At 43.2% G+C, this 11031-nt stretch overlaps 1 long non-coding RNA gene across 1 annotated transcript; it reads right to left on the bottom strand.

Annotated features, from left to right (window-relative positions):
• Nucleotides 1-3279: 3279 nt before the first annotated feature.
• LOC127568707 (uncharacterized) lies at nt 3280-9335 on the bottom strand. The gene is made up of 3 exons (XR_007956057.1): nt 9259-9335; nt 4112-4271; nt 3280-3722 (listed from the first exon to the last, which is right to left on the bottom strand). It is a non-coding gene; the product is annotated as an uncharacterized LOC127568707 (long non-coding RNA).
• Nucleotides 9336-11031: the final 1696 nt, after the last annotated feature.

Consider the following 11031-nt stretch of genomic DNA (forward strand, 5'->3'; position numbering starts at 1 on the left):
AGAAGAGCTCAGGTGAGATATCTACAATGAGCTAGAGTTTTTTTTAAAAAGTGTTGTGACACCTTAGTAGTGTTACTGCCCATCCCCTCTGCCCCACTCTGGAAGCAGTGGGAAAAATGGTTGACCTCAGTCTTTAAGGAAAGAGGTAGAGAAATATCTTAGGCTTAACCCTAGTGAGCTCATCTGCCTCGTGGCCAACTTTGGGCCCAAGGGATCCAATCAGGTGGAGGGTGTGGAAGAAGATACAGAGACCTCTGTCATAATGAAGGTCTCTGAGCCCCTTCCTCTGCTGGAAATGGAAGCAGCGGCACTGTTTCTTAGAGGTGGTAGAGGACCTGGAGATGCTGGACCCATCTACTGGAGAGACAAGTCCAGGCTTCCCTCACCAGCACCATTGTAATGGCTATCACGGTGGATGGGGCCAGAGTTAGGCACATCAGCAAAGTAGTGGACACCCCCATGCCCCCTACCAACTCTCCCCTCATCCTCAATATGGAACTCTGGGACTTCCTTTCAAGAAACAAGGGGCTAGCAAAATGAAGTGGTCTGAGGTGGCTCTGCTTGTCTAATTGTGCCAACCTCAAAAGGATGGGGAAGATGTGGCTTTTACTTGTTGTACATCTAGCAAAATCCCCATCCTGATTCAATGTTTTTGCCTGGAAGAGGAAGGTCCCTAATTAACTGCCTTGAAATCTTGCAAGCTTATATCTCCTGGATTTCAGTGCCTCTATGCAGCCAGTAATGGGCTTGGACCATCACACGGTGGACATGCAGCTGATCCCATTAATCACGTGCTATCCACATAACGGCTTTTTAACAAATGTCTGCTAGAAGATGAGCAATTTCAGCATTTATTCTGTTAAATATGGGCCTCCTGAGTTTGTGCTGGCCATTTACAGGATTCAGTAGGACAGGGGTCCTGTTTCTGTGCTGCATGGGAGGGATATCAACAAGAATCAGATCTGTTTCTTTTATCAGGAATATACAACTGGGGAGAGCAAGAGCTGGAGTCTGAAATCCAGCACCTTGAGGGAGGTGCTCACTGGGTTGATCTCGAGGACCCAGTTCTACATACGTAGAACAATACAGCACAGGAACAGGCCCTTCGGCCCACAAAGTCTGCATCAAACATAATGCCAAATTAAGCTAAAAGTTCTCTGCAAGATGTATAAAGAGAAAGGCTGCAGCTCATTGGGTCCCAAGGCACGTTTGTTAATGTGCAAATCCTGATCCTGCAAAATTTGGACCATTCTTCACCATTCTACTCAGTGTAATGAAATGAGAGGTTAAGTGGGGGACCAAGACAGTAAACCTAATGATCCTCCAGGAAAAATGAGATTGGGAATCATTCTCTACTTTCGAAGGCATTCCCTGAATGTGGGAGCTTGTCACGGTATCATGTTAAGTGTTCAGCTTTGTTACTAAACTGTCATCATTCTCCGATCTCCATTCCACTTGTCAGCACCACATACAGAAGATATCTCTACAGTCTTGCTCACTTTAGACTTTTGATAATCAAAGGCTTCAATGCATCTCCTGACAATCACAGACTCCAGAGAAGATATTGCTTCTCTGGAGTCTGTGTAAGTTTGCAGATGACAGTAAAATAGGTGGTGTTGTAGCCAGTGAAGAGGAGCATCAAGAACTGCAGCAGGATCTTTATCAGCTGGGTAGGTGGGCTGAGGAATGGCAAATGGAATTTAATTCAGATAAGTGTGAAGTGTTACATTTTGGAAGGACAAATCACGGTGGGACTTTTACATTAAACAGAAGGGCCCTGGGTACTGTTGTAGAACAGAGGGACCTTGGAGTACAGGTGCATAGTTCCCTTAAAGTGAAATCACAGGTAGACAGCACAGTGAACAAGACTTTTGGCACGCTGGCCTTCATCAGTCAGGGCATTGAATATAGAAGTTGGGAGGTTATGTTGCGATTGTACAAGATGCTAGTGAGGCCACACCTGGAGTATTGTGTTCAGTTTTGGTCACCCTGTTATAGGAACTAGAAAGAGTGCAAAAAAGATTTACAAGGATGTTGCCATGACTCGAGTGACTGAGTTATAGGGAAAGGTTAGACTGGGCCTTTACTCCTTGGAGTGTAGGAGACTGAGGGGTGATCTCACAGAGGTAAACCCATGTGGGACAGAGATAAGGTGAGTGGTCTTTTTTCCAGGGTTGGGGAATCAAAAACTAGAGGACATAGTTTTAAGGGTAGAGGTGAAAGGTTTAAATAAGAACTGGAGGGGCAACTTTTTTTTTACACACACACACACACACACACACACACAGGATGGTAGATATTAGGAACCAGCTGCCAGGGGGAGTGGGTGAGGTGGGTACATTAGATACATTTAAGAAGTATGTGGACAGGTATATGGATGACAAGGGTTTAGAGGGATATGGGCCAAGTGCTGGGAAATGGGATTAGCTTGAATATATATCTTGGGCAGCACGGATGTATGGGCCGAAGGGCCTTTATCTGTGCTGTACCCCTCTATGATCTCTCTCTATAACTGATTTTTTTTAAAAACAGGTTTTGTAGGTTTTTGGGCCACCTGCAGTTTCTGTGCTCTGGACATGTCAATTTGTATATAAAATGTAAGACCATTACATATTTTCAAGAGCTGCTCAAGTTCTGATTATACTTCAGACCCACACTTTTGATCTTTAGGCACACTGCAGAGAAAGTCAGGCTTGTTCAGGGACCTTCTGGTCAGTCTGCTCATGGGGCTGAACAAAGTGACCATTCATCCCAATCCTGTCCTCATCCAAAGTTACTTTCTTGCCCAGGTGTTCCTGAAGAAGGGGCATAAGCTTCTATGACTAGTGGCTGTCACAGGTGCTGAAGTGCAACCTGGACAAAGAAGAAACAACATTTTAAGTTTTGTTCAGCTTTGTTGCTTTTGATAAAGTTGTCTTAAAATAACTTGACAGAGAAAGAGGGCAGAAGATAGGGATGAGTGTACGCAGGGAGAATACATTCTGTTCTGTAAGCACTGCAGTTTTTAAAAAAATCACATCAACAACTGATCTTGCTCTGTACGCTACCATAGAGCATGATTAATTCTAGGTGACCAGGGAAGAAGTTTGTTGAATGTGTGAAATCTCTGCCACCACTCCACACAGAACACTGCAGATCCACCTGTGTTAATCCCTGCACTAGAGTCGGGCCAGTGACTGGCTGAAGATCCTACACAACTCAGGATCGACTCTTACACAGAAATTCTCAACCACCTACCTGCACGTGTGTGTCAGAATTCTACTGAGTTTATGGATGATGTACAAAATCAGGGACTGATTTAATGAGAACAAGAGAAAATAAAACATAAGGGATCAGGGAAGGATTGGTTAATGGAAAGATGCACAAAATCAGTGGAAATGCAGTTAGAAACATAGTTACTTGCGTTAGAATTTACTACCTGAATGAGAATTGGTGTGAACAGAAGGTCCTTGCTGTGTATAGTGTGAAACGTATCCCTGCGCACTGGATTGCACTATTTCACAGACACTTCATATTGCACAAGGAGTGTCGAGAAGCCCATAACATGGCTGTTCATTTCAGGATTAATTTCAGTCCAGTTCTACTAAGATCACATTATGTGTAGCAGCATCTTCCTGAGAAAGAAAATTACAACAGTCCAGGAAACAGATGCTGCAAAAGGAGGATTGTGAGCACGATGATCAGTCCACAGAGCAGCAAGACCACCCAGATTGGGAACATTTCTGTAAAACAAACCATCATTATGGTAAGATGCAGAAAACTTTTCAAATACATAGACCACAACCATCAATCCCGAGCATCCACTAGAGGAACGCACAGCCAACATGGGGCTAGGTGGCAGGGATAGAATTAGGTGGCTGATGGGCTGAGACAATGAAGCTCAGCATCATGCTTTAACTGGTCTGGTGTTGTTGGGTAAACCAATACACAGTGGAAAGTATGCACACCTGGTAGACAAGAGCAGCCTGATCTTCCTCAGTGTTTAATATTCTGTCTAAACAAGCTTTCTAAATTAACATGCGAGTTGCAAACTTGGGTAAGAAAGCATCAATCAAACAGCTCGTGTCAGCACCTAGGACAGAAGAGAGAAATTCATAAATCTGGGACTTACGCCTGCTGGGAACCAGATGCAATTTACATCGGCTGTCTACAGCTACACTCAGCAATGCAGCCTCGTTCTCTCCAGTCACCTCCCTGGCTCGATGGACATTAGGTAGAAAGGCCAGGTCAGTCACCACTATCCCGTGTGTTTCTTTCACGTAGTAAACTTGCTGTGTTCAAGAAAGACAAAAGGGAACAGAGTAATTCCAATCTGTTTATTAATCATTTTCTCTTTACTTACTTCATCAAAACCCCATCATGATTTTGAACTATCAATCTCTTCAATCTCCTCTGCACCAAGAACAATTTCAACTTCTCCAGATAACTCAAGTCCCTCCTCCCTGATATTACTAGTGAATCTTTTCAGCGTCCTCCTGAACTCCTTCACGTTCCTTCTAAAGCACAAAGTCTAATTTCATATCCTGCTTCAGCTGAGGTCCAACTGATGACCTGGTTCCCTGCTTACTTCACATCCAGAAATATTTTCCAATAGCCTCCTCAACGAATATTGTCACATTCAAAGATTTACACTCTGAGGTCTCCCTTTTCATGTACCACTGGAAAAGGGAGACTTATGCTACTTGGGAGGGTTTAAACTAGAATGGCAGGGGGAGGGCCCCTGACCAGAAATGAGGCAGTTGAGAAGTTGGGGGCAAATACTGTAGTTAATGAGAGCAAGGTTAGTGGACAGGACAGCCAGGAGCACGGCAAAGAGTTAGGAAAGACTTGTGGTCTAGCTGCATTTATTTCAATGCAAGAGGCTTCAGGCAAGGCAGACAAACTCAGGGTGTGGATTAGCTCAGGGACTGGGACATTATAGCCATAACAGAAATATGGCTATAATGAGAAGTGAGGACTTGCAGCAGGCTGAAAAGCTTGAGCATGTAGATATTAAGAAAGAGGATGTACTGGAGCTTTCGGAAAGCATCAAGTTGGATAAGTCACCGGGACCGGATGAGATGTACCCCAGGCTGCTGTGGGAGGCGAGGGAGGAAATTGCAGAGCCTCTGGCAATGATCTTTGCATCATCAATGGGGACAGGAGAGGTTCCGGGGAATTACGGATGTTGTTCCCTTATTCAAGAAAGGGAGTAGGGATAGCCCAGGAAGTTAAGACCAGTGAGTCTTACTTCAGTGGTTGGTAAATTGATGGAGAAGATCCTGAGAGGCAGGATTTATGAACATTTGGAGAGGTATAATATGATTAGGAATAGTCAGCATGGCTTTGTCAAGGGCAGGTCCTGCCTTACGAGCCTGATTGAATTTTTTGAGGATGTTACTAAACACATTGATGAAGGAAGAGCAGTAGATGTAGTGTATATGGATTTCAGCAAGGCATTTGATAAGATACCCCATACAAGGCTTATTGAGAAAGTAAGGAGTTACGGGATCCAAGGGGACATTGCTTTGTGGATCCAGAACTGGCTGGCCCACAGGAGGCAGAGTGGTTGTTGACAGGTCATATTCTGCATGGAGATCAGTGACCAGTGGTGTACCTTAGTGATCTATTCTGGGACCCTTACCCTTTGTGATTTTTATAAACGACCTGGATGAGGAAGTGGAGGGATGGGTTAGTTTGCGGATGACACAAAGGTTGGAAGTGTTGTGGATAGTGTGGAGGGCTGTCAGAGGTTACTGTGGGACATAGATAGGATGCAATACTGGGCTGAGAAGTGGCAGATGGAGTTCACCCCAGATAAGTGTGAAGTGGTTCATTTTGGTAGGTCAAATACGATGGCAGAATATAGTATTAATGGTAAGACCCTTGGCAGTGTGGAGGATCAGAGGGATCTTGGGGTCCGAGTCCACAGGATGCTCAAAGCAGCTGCACAAGTTGACTCTGTGGTTAAGAAGGCATACGGTGTATTGTCCTTCATCAATCATGGAATTGAATTTAGGAGCCAAGAGGTAATGTTGCAGCTATATAGCACCCTGGTCAGACCCCACTTGGAGTACTCTCAGTTCTGGTCACCTCACGACAGGAAGGACATGGAAGCCATAGAAAAGGTGCAGAGGAGATTTACAAGGATGTTGCCTGGAATGGGGAGCATGCCTTATGAAAACAGGTTGAGCGAACTCGGCCTTTCCTCCTTGGAGCGACCAAGAATGAGGGGTGACCTGACAGAGGTGTCTAAGATGATGAGAGGCATTGATCATGTGGATAGTCAGAGGCTTTTTCCCAGGTCTGAAATGATTGCCACAAGAGGACACAGGTTTAAGGTGCTGGGGAGTAGGTATAGAGGAGATGTCAGGGGTAAGTTTTTTTTTACTCAGAGAGTGGTGAGTGTGTGGAATGGGCTGCCAGCAACGGTGGTGGAGGCGGATACGATAGGGTCTTTTAAGAGACTTCTGGATAGGTACATGGAGCTTAGAAAAATAGAGGGCTATGGGTGAGCCTAGTAATTTCTAAGGTAGGGACATGTTTGGCACAGCTTTGTGGGCCGAAGGGCCTGAATCGTGCTGTAGGTTTTCTATGTTTCTATGGCTGAGGGAAGGGCAGAACTGGCAGCTCCAAGTTCCAGGGTACGGATGCTACAGGTGTAATAGAGGTGTAGGTAAGAGAGGAGGGTGCAAATGTGAGGTGGTCTATTGTAAGGGGAAAGTATACAGTTAATGGCAGGACCCTTAACAGCTTTGATGTGCAGAGGGATCTTGGGGTTAAATTCCACAGTTCACTGAAAGTGACCACACAAGGAGATAGAGTGGTAAAGAAGGCATATGGCATGCTTGCCTTCTTTGGTCGGGGTATTGAGTACAAGAGTCAGGAAGTCAAGTTGCAGCTATATAAATCTTTGATCACGCCACACTTGGGAGTATTGCGTGCAATTCTGGTTGCCCCATTACAGAAAGGAAGTGGAGATTGTGGAGAGGTTTACTAGGATGTTGCCCGGAGTAGACAGCATGAGCTACAAGGAGAGCTTGGACATATTTGGATTGTTTCCTCTGGAGTGGCGGAGGCTGAGGGGTGACCTGATAGAAGTTTATAAAATTATGAGAGGCATAAATAGACAGTCAGAATGTTTTTTCCAGGGTAGAAGTGTCAAGTACAAGAAGGTATGCTTGTAAGGTCAGAGGGGGAAAGTTTAAAGGAGATGTGCAGGGCAAGTTGTTTTTTTTATAATTAGAGTGTTAGGTGCCTGGAATGGGAAACCGGGGGTGGTGGAGGAGGGAGCAAATATGACAGCAGTATTTAAGGGGCTGTTAGACACATGAATATGCAGGGATGGAGGAATGTGGATCACCTGCTGACAGAAGAGAATTAGTTCAATTTGGCATCATGTTCCGACTTATTCTTTGGAGCATGGGAGATTGAGGGGTGACCTTACAGAGATATAGAAAATAAAATCATGACATTGTCAGCTGAAAGGCCTGTTCCTGTGCTGTGCTGTTCTACGTTCTATCGTTCTATGGGGGGCTTGCCTTTTTGATGAGGGGGGGTCATAACTGCACTGCTTAGAGAGGATCATCCAGTGAGGCCATATGGGTAGAACTTAAACGAGAAGGGGATAGTCATTTTGAGTCAGTGTATTATAGGCCCCCAATATCAGTGGGAATTAAAGGAGCAGACATTGAGGAAGACTGCAGATAGCTGTAAGAATAACAGGGTAATTAGTGGGAGATTTTAACTTTCCTAGTATTGAGTGGGTCACCGACAGTGCAAAGGGTTTGGATGGGGTGGAATTTGTTAAATGTGTCCAAGAAAGTTTCCTTAATCAGGTAGACAAGGTGGTGAAGAAGGCACTTAGCACGCTGGCCTTCATCAGTCAGGGCACTCAGTATAGGAGCTGGGACATTATGTTGCAGTTGTAAGAGATGTTGCTGAGGCCACTCTTGGAGTACTGTGTACAGTTTTGGTCACCCTATTATGGGAAAGTTATGATTAAGCTGGAAAAAGTGCAAAGAAAATGTACAAGAATGTTGCCAGGGCTCATGAGTCTGAGCTATAGGGAGAGGCTTGGAGCATATTAGATTTGAGGGGCAACCTTATAGAGGGGTACAAAATAAGTGACGAGGGGCATAGATAGAGTGAATGCAGTCTTTGTGCCAGGGAAAGGGAATCAAAAAACAGAGGGCATAGGTTTAAAGTAAGATGGGAAAGATATAAAAGCGACCTTGGGGCAACTTCCTCACACGTATGTGGAACGAGTTGCCAGAAGAAGTGGTCAAGCCAGGTAAAATAACATTTAAAAGACAATCAGATAAGTACATGGATTGGAAAGGTTTACGGGGATATGGGCCAAACATAGGCAAATGGGACTAGCTTAGGTGGGCACCTTGGTCAGCATGGAGGAGTTGGGCCGAAGGGTCTGTTTCTGTGCTGTATGACTCTATAACACTTTAAAATTAAATTGGTGCTTTTCATTCACCTTTTGATATTATACAATTATGTGTGTAAAGTTGCATCTGCCATGTAGGCCACAGCTGCAATACATGTAGGGATCCAGTCATCACACTGTAGGAAGGATGTGACAGCACTGGAGGTGGTGTAGTAGATATTCACCAGGGTTAGTACAGGAAAGTGTGGCTGAAGTACAAGATCAGGCACAAAAGGTTGAATGGCCTTTTCTTGCTTCTATTTGTATTGTTCAGAGATAGAGAGACTTTTGGACAGTAGGGGAAACCAAGGGACATGAGGCTAGTGCAGGAAAATGGTGCTGAGGTCATAGATCAGCCATGATCTCACTGGATATCAGAGCAGGCACCAGCATCTATTCCTTAAGTTAAGCTCATTTATGCTGTTTGTATCTCTTCAAACTTATTCTCTGCACATCTTATTTTCCCTTGCACATCCCCTCTTTCATCATATTCACCACTACTTACATCATATGAGGAGCTCTGGTGTAGGTGCTAACTCCTCCCCTCCTTGTGGGAATGTACCTTCTCTTCACTTAGTGTCATTGTCATTTGACACAGCAACTCCACTGCAGCTCTCGGTAGAACAATGCGGTCATTCCCACTTTAGTCTATCTCCTTAGCACACCAACTTTATTTTCATTGGGCCTATCAATTTTTCTTATAAAATTATTGATCTTTATTCTTTCCACCATCCTCAGAGGTAGTATGTTCCATAGCTTTCTATCAGAACTCCAGATATGGGTCAAAAGCAAAAATGTGGAGTATAAGCAAAATAAAACAGAGGAGAAAGTTGTTACATTACCTGGAGAGAGAAAGCAATGTAGATAGCTACAGACCCAGTCACAGTGCCAAGTCCTATAAATGTCCCCAAATCACTGAAAAAGAAAAATAGCATTGTAAAAAGACAGCATCTTACAAACAGCATGAGAGAACAACCAAAATCCCTTCACATTGAGAAATGAATCGAAGGTAACCATAGAACAATACAGCACAATACAGGCCCTTCGGCCCACCATGTTGTGCCGACCTTCAAACCACTCCTAAGACTATCTAACCCCTTCCTCCCACATATCCCTCTATCTTAAATTCCTCCATATGCTTATCTAACAATCTCTTGAACTTGACCAACGTATCAGCCTCCACCACCACCCCAGGCAGCGCATTCCATGCAACAACCACTCCCTGGGTGAAAAACCTCCCTCTGACATTTCCCTTGAACTTCCCACCCATTACCTTAAAGCAATGTCCTCTTGTTTTGAGCATTGGTGCCCTGGGAAAGAGGCACTGGCTGTCCACTCTACCTATTCCTCTTAATATCTTGTATACCTCTATCATGTCTCCCCTCATCCTCCTCCTCTCCAATGAGTAAAGCCCTAGCTCCTTTAGTCTCTCCTCATAATCCATACTCTCTAACCCAGGCAGCATCCTGGTAAATCTCCTCTGCACCCATTCTTTCTTTTTCAATCTTTTTACTAATTTTCAGATTAATACATACAACATCAGTAATTATACACATAATACAAAGAGATCAGGAGAACAATCATGACATATATTATCATAAAGAATAAAAAAAAATATTCTAGGCCCCACAGTTTCTTGGTAAATGAATATATTACAAAAAGAAAGTCAAAAGGAGAAAGAAAAAGATTTATTATATAAAAAAACTCAAATCGAAAAAAAAATTGTAAGTAATAAAATGAAACAAACTAAAACAAAAATTTCAAAAGAAAAAAAACTGGACTGATATTTCTCGATGAACAAAGAGCATTATCCTGTCGTCAACTCTGCTCCTCTAAATTCAAAGATTATTGAAAAGGGACCTATATCATATGAAAATATTGAATAAATGGACTCCAAACTTCCTCAAATTTAAGCGAAGAATCAACAGTGCCACTTCTAATTTTTTCTAAATTTAAACATGATATAGTTTGAGAAAACCATTGAAAAGTGGTGGGAGGTATTGGATCCTTCCATTCAAATAAAATGGATCACTTGACCATTGATGTAACAAAGGCAATCATACGACAAGCAGCAGCAGAATGGTGGCCAGATTCCATCATTGTTAACCCAAAAATTGCAGTGATTGGGTGAGGTTGTAAATCAATATTCAATACAGTTGAAATAATGTTAAAAATGTCCTTCCAATATTTTTCCAAAAGAGGACAGGACCAAAACATGTGTGTCAGGAAAGCCACCTCCGAATTACATCTATCACATATAGGATTTATATGGTGATAAAAACGGGCTAACTTGTCCTTCGACATATGGGTCCTGTCGACCACCTTAAATTGTATCAAAGAGTGTCTGGCACACATTGAAGATGTATTAACCAAATGAAGAATTTTCTTCCATGTCTCTGTGGGTAAAAGTATCTGGAGTTCTCTTTCCCATTCGTTCTTAATTTTATCAAGTGTCTCTGGACATATTTTCATAATTAGATCATAAATTATTGCTATCAAGCCCTTCTGATAGGGATTGAAGCCTAAAATTTTTTCCGTAATTTCAATTTTATATGGAGTCGGAAAAGAAGGCATAGTAACTTTTAAAAAATTTCTAATCTGTAAGTATCGAAAAA

This window comes from Pristis pectinata, chromosome 3, assembly GCF_009764475.1.
Source record: "Pristis pectinata isolate sPriPec2 chromosome 3, sPriPec2.1.pri, whole genome shotgun sequence".
Lineage (NCBI taxonomy): Eukaryota > Metazoa > Chordata > Chondrichthyes > Rhinopristiformes > Pristidae > Pristis > Pristis pectinata.